The sequence below is a fragment of the Eriocheir sinensis genome, chromosome 14 (genome assembly GCF_024679095.1).
Source record: "Eriocheir sinensis breed Jianghai 21 chromosome 14, ASM2467909v1, whole genome shotgun sequence".
In the NCBI taxonomy this organism is placed as follows: Eukaryota; Metazoa; Arthropoda; class Malacostraca; order Decapoda; family Varunidae; genus Eriocheir; species Eriocheir sinensis.
The window spans coordinates 14,160,860-14,177,752 of NC_066522.1; the positions used below are offsets into that span (position 1 = coordinate 14,160,860).

Consider the following 16,893-nt stretch of genomic DNA (forward strand, 5'->3'; position numbering starts at 1 on the left):
CATACACAAACAATTTTTATTTCACACAGAGCAAGCAAATACATTAATACCCGCTGAAAACAATGACTCTGACAGCCTCGGTCAAGCGGAGCAGATGTCCAACACGTGTCGCTGCAATTTGCTAACCGTTGTGTTACTTTGCACACCTGAGCGGCGACCGGACACCCGTCACACACATAAGGTATCAACATGCAAACAAGTAGCTCGGAAAGGTAGAAAAATACGAAGGGAGAAAAATATACGTCCCTCCGTGCCATAGCGAAAAACATATATATAAGTACCTCTTCCAATATATGTGCAACGAGCATAGTGTTTGTATAGAGCCACTGAACTGAAAACAAAAAATATATCCATGAAATTATAAAAAAAATAAAGCTGAAAAAACTGAGCAGTCACGGAAAAAAAATATAGCTAAGTACCTCCGTGAAACAACGAAAAAAAAAATGCCTCCATATTACATACCTAAAAAAACTAAACCATTAACACCTTCAAGCGAAAACGAGGAAAACATTAACGTGAGTCTATAATATTTTACCTCTATATGACGCCCACACAAACCACTTCATAATAGTTGCCTTAATTTTACCTTACCTTCATTTTAGGCAGTGATGGTGAGTGTCGCGGAAATGGTTGGTTGAGCCCTGGTAGATGACGTTGGTGGTGATGGTGGTGGTAATGGTGGTGACGGTGGTGGGTGGAGGGTCACATTAAGGACGCAGCGGGGGTTCAGGCCATCACGCCGTACCGTAATGGTGTGGCTCCGCGGCTTACTCGTGACCCCCGACTACGCCTCTGCCCCAGCCTGTTACCGCCAGCTGTCAGAGATAATAATCATATTAATGAAGGTTTTACTGGGAATTCTCCCGATCCCAGCAATTATACCCCTGAACAAAGATGGCAGAACAGTCCATAGGGAAGGAACTTAATTACTGAAACGGACCCGTGACGCTCCTTCATTTACGGAAATTATTTTTTACTTCCGACAAAAAAAATCAAGTCATATATATATCTTTTTCTTTATTATTCATAGTCACTTTAAAACTTATCGTGCACAAACGAAGAACTTTATAGAGCGTTGTTACAGGAGTGGCAAAATTTCAGCCCCTTCCATGTGAAAACTGATAACGAGCACCCATGCCAATGAATTCCGCGAAAGAAAACAAGAGGTGAGCCTCCGGTAGGGTACACACTCCCGCCCTAAACTCGTTATGCGTCCAATAAATAGCTGAGCCTGGAACCTATTTTAGTAGCAGGTCGGCATCGGAAAGTGCGTGATACATTTTCCTCGACAAAATAAATTTATACTCGCTATGGCGCGTAAAGTGCTCGCTATACTTTCAGAGCTGAACAGGAGGTGAAGGGATGAGGGAGGGGAGGGACAGCGTGGCCGGAGGAAGGGTTGGGTGGGATGTTGTTAAGCTCTGATGATGGGGGAAGACCAAAGAAGGGGAGGAGCGGATCACTAGAGTATGGTGTGTGTGTGTGTGTGTGTGTGTGTGTGATGGCTTTGTTGCTTTGTATAGTGTGGGAATGAGCACAATGGCTTTTTTGCAGGGGGTACTAAGAACAAAAGAGATTTGCAGAATAATCCTCCTGTAGGGTAAGTCAGAGGTGCAGAAATGTAACTGTGGCTGGTGTGTGTGTGTGTGTGTGTGTGTGTGTGTGTGTGTGTGTGTGTGTGTGTGTGTGTGTGTGACAGAGGCGTCCTAAGAATATAGGGAAGTGAGAGAATCGGGGTGTGAGAGTTGTTATAAAGGAGAGACTATAAAAGAAGATGGGACACTTCAGTAAAATTTGATGCAGTGCCAAGTGACGCCATCTAGTATCGGTGAGCATTAAAAAAGAAACCTTGATGGGTAATTTAATTTTCTTTATGGTATCCACGCACCCTTTCCAGCCTGCCATTTTAACTTATCACTGAACAATGGTCTACTAACAGGGTAGTCTATGTCTGCGTCGGAGTGAGAGTGGGTGAAGGTGAGAGGCGGAGAGGGGAGAGAGGCGTGCATAATTATGGCACCGTTGCCTTTCTTTCGAGCTGATGGGTGGGGCTGTATAAGTGTTATATAGGGCAGTATACACTATAAGCAGTGTATGGTTGGCGTGAATTTGCCCAGCACTAAAACATCTCACTCACTAGGTGACGGATCAGGGTGGGATCACTGTACCGCGGCGCCATGTTGTTTACTGCTGGTGTTTGTGTTTGAAATTGAGGTGTGAGAGGGACGAGGTGAAATCTTCCTTCTCTAGATTGTCGTACTCAGCATATTGTATATGTTGAATTCTAACCCAAGACTGCCGCACACACACAGATAACGATATCCAATCATACTCATTGTTAAAACCGTTGGTAAAGATTCGTATTAGGTCCGTGCTAGTATCTCATAATCTACTTTTTGAAACATCAGTATCTCTTCATATATCGTTTCTACAAACCTTCAACAGTCATGGAAATGCTATGAAAATCCAATTCAAGGACTTTTTTTTTACTCTTGAAAATAGGGGATAATGTTTACGGAGGCGCGTCGCCTCCTCTGGCGGCGGCCGCGACGATGCTGCAGCCGCCGCAGCCGTAAAATAGCTCGCAGAGGGTTTAGGGTCGGGGAGCATATTTAAACTACTCCAACCGAAATTTATGACCTACTAACGGGGGGGCTGCGCCCCCCTCGCCCCCCCCTCTAACCAGGGGGTGGGGCTGTGCCCCCCCTGGACCCCCCCCACATGTATATGTGACTTATTTCAGCAAGGAGGTATTTCTCGCAACACCGGCTGCACCGTCGCCAGAGGAGGCGACGCGCTTTCGTAAACATTATCCCCTATTTTCAAGAGTAAAAAAAAAAGTCCTTGAATTGGATTTTCAAAGCGTTTCCATGACTGATGAAGGTTTGTAGAAAAGATATATGAAGCGATACTGATGTTTCATAAGGTAGGTAATGAGATACCGGCACGGACCTAAAACGAATCTTAACCAAACCGTTAATTAGTGATATTTTCTTCCAAATAAAAAAGGATGAATCAATGTCCCGAAGGCTGATCTTATTATCGTATTTTAATATGGTCATCGAACGCTGTTACATTGGTGCTGCCATCATGCGGGCAGTCCCCGCAACTCCCCGGACTTAAAATATGGCGTTTATAACCACCATCACTTTCATAGTCTCCCTGGGTTGAATTAGACGGCAGGAAAACCTAACAAACTGTTGGGGTTACGAAAGGATGTGGAGGAGTGAGATGGATCGCAAAATCGTAAGTACCTATTATGTGAACCCTAAAGAAAGAAGAAAACAGAACAGGCTTACGTAATGTTAACAGACTAAGGCAGTCTAGTGCATAGTAATTTTGCGTTTTCATGGCAACTATGTAGACTGCTGTGTTACGAGCTGTCTCCCATCAGCTGAAATTATTGGTTAGATATTTCTGGCAGGTGATGAAATTTTGTGCGAGAATATATTCACACAAAGAGAGAGAGAGAGAGAGAGAGAGAGAGAGAGAGAGAGAGAGAGAGAGAGAGAGAGAGAGAGAGAGAGAGAGAGAGAGAGCACCCCCACGCAGTTACATCCAAACGGACGCTCAGATACGTAAATATTCTGTTCTGAATAAACAATACATTATTAATTGTGTGATCAGCAACCGTTGAATCATGACATTACTTCAGACTGATTACTCCGATTACATAATGGAAGCAGTCACCGAGGTATCGAAAAATAACAAAACCCTGAATACGAATCACTTTGCGAATATCAACCAAACAAACTTAATATTAATGGCTAAATGATAAAAGAGAAACCTGTTCAAAGCAAGTTCAAATGTCTGGGTAGTGAAGCAGCTGCAGTGTAGTTGAGGTTAGCCAACAAACCAAGTGATTAGACCCGGATGAAAGAAACCTTAACAGGGGAGGTTCATTTGTCTCGCGAGATACACCGTGAAGCCACAAGGAATAAGGGAAGTAGGAATCCGTGTTTACTGCATGAGAGAGAGAGAGAGAGAGAGAGAGAGAGAGAGAGAGAGAGAGAGAGAGAGAGAGAGAGAGAGAGAGAGAGAATGTGTATATAAAGTTACGAGTTCGGAAAGTCTCGTCAAATGGAAGATACAAGTAGGTTAGGACAGAAGGAATAAGGGAAGTGGGAACCTGTGCTTAGTAAATAAGAGAGAGAGAGAGAGAGAGAGAGAGAGAGAGAGAGAGAGAGAGAGAGAGAGAGAGAGAGAGAGTGTGTGTGTACATAAACGGAGATACGAGTTCGGGAAGTCTCGTCAAATGGAAGAAACAACAGAGTCAGATGATTAAACAAGGAGACTGACGTGCGCTGCTGCTCAGGCTCAACAGATGGCGCCATAGTATGATTATTGTTCGTTCCCCGACTTCGCGCTGGCTCTCTCTCTCTCTCTCTCTCTCTCTCTCTTTTTTAATCAAGGGTATAGTACGAAGAGGAAGTGGGTTAGTGGTGAAGGTGCAGGTGGGGAATAGGAAAGACAGTAGGAGTGTACAGTTGTATGGTGTAGGTTCGTTAGTTGTTCTGGTGTAGTTATTGTTTATCGGGCACCTTCTTTGTATCTCCCGGCGTGCTGGGGGATTCTCCTCCTCCCACCCAACTCTCTCCTCCCTTCATCTCCGGGTTACTTGGGTCCTCCGCACGTGTCCATCCAGCGCTCGCTTCTCCCCCACCGCTTTGCTTTTTCCCTCAGCTCTTATTTTGTGTCCGTGCATGTAATAATTTTCTCTTTTTCCTCTTATATAAACTCGACTCCCCTACAATCCGTCTCTCTCTCTCTCTCTCTTGTATGTCTGTCACTCACCTACTTTTATTTTCACGTCTGCATTCCCTTCCCCTTTATGACTTTCCTTTCAAATTACTTCCATTTGTTTTATGTTTTCTCCCCTCACTTATCTGCTGACCATGACAGCGAAATGCCATTATGCAGCGTGTGTATACCACTGCTACCACCACCACCACCTCTACCACCATCCCCATCCTCTCCGCCACCACCAGTAACCAGTTCCACCCCCACCTCCACCACCATACCCACAACCTCCGCCACCACCAGTTCCACCCCCACCTCCACCACCATACCCACCCCCTCCGCCACCACCAGTTCCACCCCCCACCTCCACCACCATACCCACCCCCTCCCCCACCACCAGTTCCACCCCCACCTCCACCACCATACCCACAACCTCCGCCACCACCAGTTCCACCCCCACCTCCACTAACAACATGACAGCTTCCACCACACACTCCCCACACGCATCACATCACCACACCCACACACAAACATCAAAAATCGTAACCCCTAGACGTCCCCTTCCCCTAATATGCTCGGTCAGTTACATGAAACATCAATAATTATTATGATTATGAACTAAAATGATTTTGTTTGTTTTATATATATGTTGGTAGTCAACTCCTCTCTCTCTCTCTCTCTCTCTCTCTCTCTCTCTCTCTCTGTATTGTATTTTTAACCCTTCTAATATTTTTAACCCTTCTAGTATTCAAAGTAAAACAAAACAAAAAACAGGTAGCCTACTTACTAACTAGCGACTTAAGACCGTTGACAAACAGTTGCATCTGAATGTGAAATGCACTTGTACACCGCTAGCCTAGTCACCGTTCATACATATAGCCAGGCACTCGCACGCACAACTTACTTTTATCATTGATCTGCTTCCTTGATGGTATTAAATATTTCTACTCAAATGTGTAATCAGTGTCCTGGGAAATAAGTCATTAATATCAAAAGCAAATTTACAGCTGGAGTAGATCTGGAAAAAAATACCCCATGTTAATAACCTAACGTCAGAGCACTTACGATTTAATTACTTGTTTGACATGCAATTATCGTTTCGTTTCGCTGGCTGTGTTACAATATCAAGTGGCAAACCATTAGTTCCGGCAATACACACACAGTCCTGCTTGCCCTTACTACCACCATGTCCTTCGAAATCATCTGTCACCGCGCCAATCAGCCCGCACTTTTTTTTCCCTTTTCATTGTCAATCAACGTTCATCACCGTCAGCGATCACTGGAGCAGCCCATCAAATGCTCGTTCATTTCATCATGTGCGATTTTTCTTTTCCTGTACTACATCACATTCTGAAATGGGTTCATTGCTAAACTGAATACCATAAATGTGAAGTTGGGGCAATATCAGCGTGAGGGAAAAAAGTAAAAAGAATGGTAAAATGTTTCTTCTAGGATTAATTATAGTGTTTGACAATGAACATCATCACCTCTAGTACCACCGTCATCATTTGTGCCAGTTAGTTTTTTTTTTTTCATAACTGAAATAATCGAACCAGTCATTCCGAACAGACCTCGGCATCGTCCACCCTCCTCTTGTCTTGTTAACGTCCGCCACACGTCGCTACCCGTTACTGGATTTCATGGCGAGTGACTGGCTGCCAAGACCCATCACGGCACCGGCCACTGCCCCACGTTCGGAAGGACGGCTTAGTACGCTACCTCGTCTCGTCTTTATAAAGGCCTTACTGATTGCTACACCATTATGACTGTCACATTCTAAGGAAGCTCCGTCACCAGAAATTCTATACGTAAATACTCACAAACGTCATTTTAGGTCCCCTCCGAGCTAGTGCACTTGGACTCGATTAGAGGACTCCCCCGGGGACTCGGGGCTTGGAACTTGGTGGGGAAGGAAGGATGGGAAGCTGAAGGTGTGCTCTTTCGTGGACCCAAAAATAGGCTTTTCGTACCTCAAAGCCGTCATTATGTCTACGACGTACTTGACACAGTTTCACCACTGACATAAGAAACGACGGTACGAAATAGGTGGTTAGAACGGTCATAAGCGAAATCAAAGAATACACCTATATTCACCTGGTAATTCTAGCGGCTGCTTCATCGCCCACTGATTAGTAAGATGAAGGGAGGTTGGCCAAAGGAAGCACAGTCACACGCACATGACGAGACAGCAGACCCACGCGGAGGAGCATCACTCGAGTGACGTGTCTTTCTGTGTCTGGCCATGCGCAGTAGTGACCAGCCGCGGCGTGCACCTGCTTGTCTTCTCGTACCACCTAAACAATAACGCATCATTACTTCTCAGCATCACTTACCACAGACAATGATTTCAAGCAAAAAAATTTCAAACTATAATAATTGGATTTGACAGTACTCCTTTTTACGGAAGATTACATAATACTAAGGAAGTTACTTGTGTGATTATGAAGGCGTCCCTCCCTCTTTGGATGCCTCATGCGCAATGCCTTCTTTTAAGGTGGATTATTGTTCCTTTGTATTGCACTACGAATTATATTCCTCTCGTAGATCAGTCAAGGGGGATGTGATGATGATGGTGATGATTGGTGTGGTGGTAATTTAAACTAACCGCATTTTTTTTTTCTGATCTCTATTATCTTGACAGTAGGCTAAGTGCTGTAGACAAACCCTACCCATGGTGTTGTGTGCAACTGTGCATGTTGCTGGCAAGAAGACAGTTCTCGTTAACTAGGAGACAACAACTTCATCCACATAGGCGTCCAAATAATGACAAGGTGAAGGTAATGTGTATTCATAAACCTATGCATGGTTTCCTGAATACAGTGACTTCCCAATGACAGTTTCATAACGTCAGGATGATAATGACAAGGTTATCAAACAAGCATTCGTCCAATCACCAGACTTGCCAGCTCAGGCTAATGGTGACACAACCGCCGATTGTTTGTGGCACAGTTGCGTGTTCATTGTCTGTTCAGGATCAGCTATAGCCCACAGTTAAATACTTTACCATTCATCTTTTAATCATCATGCATTCATTTATCAAAGCCTATTGTATTTTACTCGTAATAATTCGAGATACTAATAACCCTTACTGCGCACGCACACACACACACACACACACACACACACACACACACACACACACACGTGCTTCATAATGCATTATTGTTCACTATTAAAGTATTAGTATTAAATCTGGTGAGAATTCATTCTCTCAACATTCGGAAATAAAATGTCAAGAATTTTCTTTTTCCAACAGTATGATTTTTTTTTCATGTAAACCATAATTTGTAGGAAAAACAAGGTAGAGGGTAATTGAATTAATGCGATTCTTAGTTCATATTGTCCCCATTATTTAACAGGAAGCCTTTTTGCTGAAAATTTTACACACACAGTGGAGCGCGTCACACAAGACTATAGTATGTAGAATGACTGAATTGTTTCTTGATATAATATAAGAAGGAAAATGGTCAGACTGATGCAAATTGTTTTCTTCGGCGCAGGAATAAGACTGATATAATAACCACACACAACATAGTGAGAGGGTGCCCGACGAGTACCTCTCAGCCTTGCGTTGAACAGAATCGAGGCTTCGAGCAAGCTGTTAACGTTTCTTTCTCTAGCAGTCTTTGACGAATGACAGGAGAGGCTAGGCCAATTGCTTCTTGTATAAAGGTGTCAGCTGTTACTTGCTTGAACTCGCCTACTTTGGCCAGCAGCTTCAGGGATAACAAGTAGTTGTTGATGGACTCACTAGGGAGCTGTCTTCGTGTAGTTAATTGATGCCTGGCGAAGATAATATTCTTTGGCTTCACGTACACAGCCTCCAGAACTTTGATGGCTTCTTAATGAGTAGTGCAGTCGGTGACGTGGAAATAAGTTTCAGGTGAAATGTAGTTGACGAGCAGCTTGAGTTTGTCTGGTGCTGGAGAAATTGACTGAACCAAGTTGGTGAAAATACAGTGCCAGTGAGTTCATTTGGTCAGGTGTGTATTTTCGTCTCATGCGAGACTTCGAAACGTTCTGGCCAAAGCAGCCTCTCCATCTCCAGCCGCGTCAAAAGGCTGAACAGTTAAGCCCTACGTGTGAACCAATGATACACAGGAATCGAGTAACAACCTTAACCACAAGTTCAACATATACCACATAAGGCGTGTGTTCCCTTCCTCCCCTCACTTTCATTCCCTCCCTCCCCTCGCTTACCTACCTCCCTCTTATCACTCTCCTTCCTTCCCTTTAATTCCCTCTCTTCCATCCCTTTCCTCCCTCCCCTCACTTTTCCTTCCTGTCCCTTTCTATTCCCTTTTTTTTACCTTTTCCACTTTTTTTTTATCCTTCTTTCTCATCCTTCCTCCCTCTCCTTCCTTCCTTTCCTTCCATTTTTACCTTCATCATTTCCTTTTTTTTCCTTTTCCTTCTTCCTTTTTGCCTGTTTCCTTCCTTCATTTCCTCTCGTCCTTTTTTCTTCCTCTCCCTTTCCCCTATTATTTATTATTTTCTTGCCTTCCATTCTCCTTCATTCCTTTCTTTCCCATCCATCCTCGACTGTTTCTTTTTCTATCTTACTTCCCTCCCTTTCTTCCTCTCCCAATCCCCTCGTTTTGTATGTCCCATTTCCCTTCTCTACCTCTGTTTTCTTCCATCCTTTGTTAACCTCGTATCCATCACTTGTTCTTCCCTTCCTTACTCTCCCCTTTCCTCTCATATTCTATCTCTACTTTCTCTTTTTTTTCTCTTCTCCATTTTTTTCCTTCTTTTCCATCTCTCCTAACTTCCTTTCCTCACTTATCTTTCTTTCTACATTTCTCCCTTCCTTATTTCCCTATCTCCCTTCCTTCTCCCGATCCCTTCCCTCCTTTCCTTGCCTGTTCCCCACCTTTCGCAGTTTTCTTCCAGGGAGGGGGAAGGCTATCGTACGGGAGTTTGGGGCATTTCCATGGGTTGTTTTATGACCCTTCTGGAAGGTTGACCATTCTATTGTGACCTGAACCTAAAAATACGCTCATTAGAACCCGAGTAACCTCATTTCCGGACTTTGGAAATAATTGATTCGAGAGGCGGAAGCATCTGAGAATACCAAACAATGAATTTCCCGCTTACGTCATCGCCTGCCATCAGCACAACCTTCCCCCTTCGGCATCAGCTCACATTGGCCGTAGCACAAGTTTCAGGGGCATTATTAGATTTATTATCTTTAAGTTTTCCTCACATTGTTGGATTCGACTCCCACACTGGCCTAGCGAGGACCCGTCTGGTCCGGAAGTGGCCGTCCAGGGGAGAGCACCGCCTCGCACAACACACGGGGACCGAAGAGACCCAGGGGCAGTGCTTCTCTTCGGCCCCGGGAGCCACCACCACGACGACCACCGGCGGCCCTCAACATACCTTGGGCGTCCTCACCAGAAGAGCCCAGCAGAAGGGGAGCTGAAGGATTTGCCTCCAAAATGAGATGTGATGTAATGGGGAGATCTTCATACTTGTCCAGTCTTCAACGTCATCATTGTAATGGCCCGTGGTTCCTCCCGCCGTCGGCGTCACTTTCATCCTACAAGTTAATCGTCATTGTAATGGCCCGCGGACTCCTCCCGCCGTCGGTGTCACCTTCAAGTTAATCGTCATTGTAATGGCCCGCGGACTCCTCCCGCCGTCGGTGTCACCTTCAAGTTAATCGTCATTGTAATGACCCGCGGACTCCTCCCGCCGTCGGTGTCACCTTCAAGTTAATCGTCATTGTAATGACCCGCGGACTTCTCCCGCCGTCGGTGTCACCTTCAAGTTAATCGTCATTGTAATGACCCGCGGACTCCTCCCGCCGTCGGCGTCACCTTCAAGTTAATCGTCATTGTAATGACCCGCGGACTCCTCCCGCCGTCGGCGTCACCTTCAAGTTAATCGTCATTGTAATGACCCGCGGACTCCTCCCGCCGTCGGCGTCACCTTCAAGTTAATCGTCATTGTAATGACCCGCGGACTCCTCCCGCCGTCGGCGTCACCTTCAAGTTAATCGTCATTGTAATGACCCGCGGACTCCTCCTGCCGTCGGTGTCACCTTCAAGTTAATCGTCATTGTAATGACCCGCGGACTCCTCCCGCCGTCGGTGTCAACTTCAAGTTAATCGTCATTGTAATGGCCCGCGGACTCCTCCCGCCGTCGGTGTCAACTTCAAGTTAATCGTCATTGTAATGGCCCGCGGACTCCTCCCGCCGTCGGTGTCAACTTCAAGTTAATCGTCATTGTAATGGCCCGCGGACTCCTCCCGCCGTCGGCGTCACCTTCAAGTTAATCGTCATTGTAATGGCACGCGGACTCCTCCCGCCGTCGGCGTCATCTTCAAGTTAATCGTCAATGTAATGGCCCGCGGACTCCTCCCGCCGTCGGCGTCATCTTCAAGTTAATCGTCAATGTAATGACCCGCGGACTCCTCCCGCCGTCGGCGTCACCTTCAAGTTAATCGTCATTGTAATGGCACGCGGACTCCTCCCGCCGTCGGTGTCAACTTTAAGTTAATCGTCATTGTAATGGCCCATGGACTCCTCCCGCCGTCGGCGTCATCTTCAAGTTAATCGTCAATGTAATGACCCGCGGACTCCTCCCGCCGTCGGCGTCATCTTCAAGTTAATCGTCATTGTAATGACCCGCGGACTCCTCCCGCCGTCGGCGTCATCTTCAAGTTAATCGTCATTGTAATGACCCGCGGACTCCTCCCACCGTCGGCGTCACCTTCAAGTTAATCGTCAATGTAATGACCCGTGGACTCCTCCCGCCGTCGGCGTCACCTTCAAGTTAATCGTCATTGTAATGACCCGCGGACTCCTCCCACCGTCGGCGTCATCTTCAAGTTAATCGTCAATGTAATGGCCCGCGGACTCCTCCCGCCGTCGGCGTCATCTTCAAGTTAATCGTCAATGTAATGACCCGCGGACTCCTCCCGCCGTCGGCGTCACCTTCAAGTTAATCGTCATTGTAATGACCCGCGGACTCCTCCCGCCGTCGGCGTCACCTTCAAGTTAATCGTCATTGTAATGACCCGCGGACTCCTCCCGCCGTCGGCGTCACCTTCAAGTTAATCGTCAATGTAATGACCCGCGGACTCCTCCCGCCGTCGGCGTCATCTTCAAGTTAATCGTCATTGTAATGGCCCGCCGACTCCTCCCGCCGTCGGTGTTAACTTCAAGTTAATCGTCATTGTAATGACCCGCGGACTCCTCCCGCCGTCGGCGTCACCTTCAAGTTAATCGTCATTGTAATGAACCGCGGACTCCTCCCGCCGTCGGCGTCACCTTCAAGTTAATCGTCATTGTAATGGCCCGCCGACTCCTCCCGCCGTCGGTGTCACCTTCAAGTTAATCGTCATTGTAATGGCCCGCGGACTCCTCCCGCCGTCGGCGTCACCTTCAAGTTAATCGTCATTGTAATGGCCCGCGGACTCCTCCCGCCGTCGGCGTCACCTTCAAGTTAATCGTCATTGTAATGGCCCGGACTCCTCCCGCCGTCGGCGTCACCTTCAAGTTAATCGTCATTGTAATGGCCTGCGGACTCCCGCCGTCGGCGTCACCTTCAAGTTAATCGTCATTGTAATGACCCGCGGACTCCCGCCGTCGGCGTCACCTTCAAGTTAATCGTCATTGTAATGGCCCGCGGACTCCTCCCGCCGTCGGTGTCACCTTCAAGTTAATCGTCATTGTAATGGCCCGCGGACTCCTCCCGCCGTCGGTGTCAACTTCAAGTTAATCGTCATTGTAATGGCCCGCGGACTCCTCCCGCCGTCGGTGTCAACTTCAAGTTAATCGTCATTGTAATGGCCCGCAGACTCCTCCCCCCGTCGGCGTCACCTTCAAGTCAATCGTCATTGTAATGGCCCGCGGACTCCTCCCGCCGTCGGCATCACTTTCGAATTAATTGTCTTTGTTCATTTTCTTCTAAATTTGATATTAAATCTCAAAGCATTTTCTAAATTTGATATTAAATCTCAAAGTATTTTCTCGGAGTACCCATCTGGGAAGGGAACCAAGATCAGGCCTGTGGATTATGCTGAGGCACGTGCGACAGTACGGTCAAGAGAAGAGTTTGAACAGGTACGAGCAGTCACGTGATACAATGATACCTCTTCGGGAGCAGCATTTTGCTGAAGCAGTCATGCTGCTAGGTAATAATATATTTTTTTTTTTGTCAAAAGTGACGAAAAATTGTTTAGGATTATGCAGAATTGTCTACATATTATTCTCAAATGGTTGTATCTTTGTATAGATAAAGTACATATTATTCTCATACTATCATAATTTTGCATTGACAAAATACATATTCTCCACCGATCGCTTAACCTCCGCCCACATATGACGTCACGAATTGGGGCAGCTGTGATTGGTGTACCACAACTTCTCACAACAGAGTGTAGCTCCTACACTCGAGCCTGCTACACCCGTGCTACTGTCTCCATAAAAGAGATGCTGTAAAACGTTTGTGAGAAGATGATCAATGTAGAGGCAGCAAGAAAACAATTAAGTTCATTACCTGCAACTGCAACGGACATAACGGACGAATCAGGCCAATCTGTAAACCCGTAGCACACTGTATAAACATGTCGAATTCATTAACGAGACAAGACCAGGCGAGCAGAGGAGTAGGACAATTACGATAGACACGCAACACGCTATGTGATACTGATTCAATACTTGTGTTTGTCCCGGCGATGAACAGCGTAGTTACGGGACTCAAAAGACATGCGATGGGACGTGGGAGGGATAACGTAATGAGTGTTGTAGCTGGGCGCCAGGCCCCAGGAGAAAAATATAATTAAATAACATGAAGGTCCTGGCGATGGATTCTTGCCTATAGTCAGTCGAGGAAAAAGACTTGCAAGAATCCACCGCCAGGACCTTCATGTTATTTAATTATATTTTTTCTACTCCTGGAGCCCGGGGTCCAGCAATAATATTTATCCAAACCTCTGCATACATTTCAACTTGTCTAACTGAACCTTTGCTCAAAACAGTTGAGTAGCCCAGGCCTAGACAAAGAACACCAAACCTAGGAGACCATATTTTCAAACCTTTCGGGGCCAAAGCACATATATTTAGCAAGGCTTACGTGGGAATTTTGTGCGATTCCATGGTTAGTTTTATGACCCTGGTGGTAGTTTAACGAAGCTTCTGTACCACGAACGTGAAAAACGCTCTTGAGAACCTGACCAATCTCCTTTGTGGCCTTTGAAAATTGTTGTGAGAGCCGAAAGCGTCTGAGAATACGGGCCATGGAAGCAACTCAAATCAAAGGTGGTATTGACAGGGATGAAAATACGGGCCATGGAAGCAACTCAAATCAAAGGTGGTATTGACAGGGATGAACATACGGGCCACGGAAGCAACTCAAATCAAAGGTGGTATTGACAGGGATGAAAATACAGGCCACGGAAGCAACTCAAATCAAAGGTGGTATTGACAGGGATGAAAATACAGGCCACGGAAGCAACTCAAATCAAAGGTGGTATTGACAGGGATGAAAATACGGGCCATGGAAGCAACTCAAATCAAAGGTGGTATTGACAGGGATGAAAATACGGGCCATGGAAGCAACTCAAATCAAAGGTGGTATTGACAGGGATGAAAATACACTTGAATGAAGGAATATATAAAGGCAAACATGCGCGTACCCAAAAACCTAATCAAACCATGTCAAGGAGAGAAAAAAAAACCAGCAATCGGTATGGAAAAGCTCCCGAACCGATTGATGAGGCGATAAAAGCGGAGTTCCTTTCAGATAAATTATTAGTCCAGATCATAAGCGTGATAGCCTGGCCCCCTTATGGAGTCTAATGGTGTCACGGGATTGGTGTCACATGCGGCCCGTGGACATAAACAGTGTGTGATTGCCTGACGACCCACTTTACCGCTTTTTTACTTCGCCACTCTTTGAAGGGAGTTCCGTACCCAGATGCGCAGGCCACCACCACCACTACCCTGTACGGTGCATGGAATTGGGTTAAGAAGAAAGGAGGAGGAGAGGAGGAGTAGAAAGGTGAGGCAGATTACTAGAGGATAAGAAGAAGAAAAAGAAGAAAAAGAAGAACAAGAAGAACAAGGAGAGCAAGAACAAGAACAAGGAAAAAAAAAAAGGATAGGAAGAGGAGGAAGAGGGGGAGGAGGTGATTATTATGATGGCACTGGCGGTGATGATGGAGGTAAAGAAAGAAAACGAGGAAAACAGAGAGGGGTGACTGCTGAATTAAGGAGAAATGCAGAAAGAGAGCTCAACCAAATTAACAGGGCGAGGTTATTCTTGGAAGCCCAACTCGGAGGGGCTATTCACCAGGCAGCATCCCCGTGAATGTTGAATACTTTCGTCACTATTTATCGATTTGATGAGAAGGCGATCGGTTACTAACTAAGTGCTGATAAGTAACGATTTAAGCAGTCATTTTTTTTTTTTTTTTTTTTTTTTACGTCGTTGCCTGTTGCGCCGGTGGGCATCTTCCTGGTTGGGCCTGATGGTCGGCCCAAGGCTTCTTCCAGGTGGGGCCTGATGGTCAGCCCAGCCCGTTATGGCGCAGGCGAGTGTTTAAAGTGGCGCCCTGGGTTACTTTAATTAGCGGTGAGGTTACTATTTTCACGGTTGCGAGGTGACATCCGTTACAGTAAGATGGATTTTTGTTAGTTTATCTATGTGGTCCTTATGGTCCGACATCCGAAATTGACCTCTCATTTGGCCACTCCTTTCTACATTCTATATAGGAGCAGTGATTAGCGGGCTTTTTTCATTCATTAATTTTTGCCTTTGAACTGCCTCCTTTACTGTAAATAAATTAACTAATAAAGCGTCGAAAGGTTACTGTTTTTGCGGCGATAAGTTAATATTTTAGCGTCGATAGGTTACTATTTTAGCGGTGATAGCTTATTAGCCCTTGGGTCCCGTAGACGGCGGAGCTGCAGCCCGGCCCGCTTAATTGACTCGGCTACCTGTCCCTCGATCACTCTTGCTCCTGAAAAGAATACGAGCTGGGGAATAAATGGTAATGAGGACACTCTCGGCGGTAGTAGGAAAATCTAAAATAAATTAGTTCTAATGATGACGAAGATAATTCTCCTGCCAATGCGCTGATGGTGAGAGCAACGGCGATGGTGATGAGAATGATGATGAAGATGAGATAAAGAAACGAGGAAACATGAAGGAGCAGGCAACAGAAAATGTGTAAGCTTGTAACGAAGTTGCCTTCTTCGGTGATTTAATCTATAGATCAGTCATTTCAATAACCTGCAGATGATGATGATGATGATGAAGAGGAGGAGGAGGAGGAGGAGGAGGAGGAGGAGGAGGAAGAAGAAGAAGAAGAAGAAGAAGAAGAAGAAGAAGAAGAAGAAGAAGAAGAAGAAGAAGAAGAAGAAGAAGAAGAAGAAGAAGAAGAAGAAGAAGAAGAAGAAGAAGAAGAGAGATGAGGATCAAGAGGAATATAAAAGTAGTAACAATAATATTATAGTAGTAGTAGTAGTAGTAGTAGTAGTAGCATTGGTGATAGTAGTAGTAGAAGTACGGTAGTGGTAGCAGTAAAAGCAATAATAATAATAATAATAATAATAATAATAATAATAATAATAATAATAATAATAATAATAATAATAATAATAATAATAACAATACTAATAATTCCTTGGCGCCCAGAAACCTTCACAATGGTTGCTTGATTCATGCAACACGAGGAAGAGCTAGAGGAGAGGGAAGATTCGCAGGAGGAGAAACCAGAGAAATAAGAGCAAAAGGAGGAGGGAGAGGAGGAGGAGGAGAAACAAATGTGTGTATACTTGTAGCATTCACGTATGATTTGTGCACAACACGTCACATTTATGGCGGGGAGCGGAGGGGGGCAGGGGGAAGAGGAGGAGGGGGGGAATTGGGGAGGGCAGGGGGAATAGAAGGAGGAGAGATCAGGGCAGGGGGAGGAGAGCTGGGGGAGGCAGGGGGAGGGAGGGGGGGACCAGGCGCCACATTTGCCAGATTGCTCCTGCTGAATATGCATGTGAAGGAGGAGAGTAATTTAGGAATGTCGACACATAAATATAGTGACTCAACTTTACACAAAAATGGCGCAATATTAAAGAACATAAATAGAGGACTGAAACAGAGCCATTGGAATCTCGCTCTCTCTCTCTCTCTCTCTCTCTCTC

General features: G+C 45.7%; 1 long non-coding RNA gene across 1 annotated transcript in view; it reads right to left on the bottom strand.

Annotated features, from left to right (window-relative positions):
* Nucleotides 1-16,893, bottom strand: part of LOC126998521 (uncharacterized) — a 100,957-nt gene that overhangs the window by 50,072 nt on the left and 33,992 nt on the right. Inside the window, exon 4 of the long non-coding RNA XR_007752911.1 lies at nt 592-815. This is a non-coding gene — a long non-coding RNA (uncharacterized LOC126998521). The remainder of the gene's footprint in view (nt 1-591; nt 816-16,893) is intronic.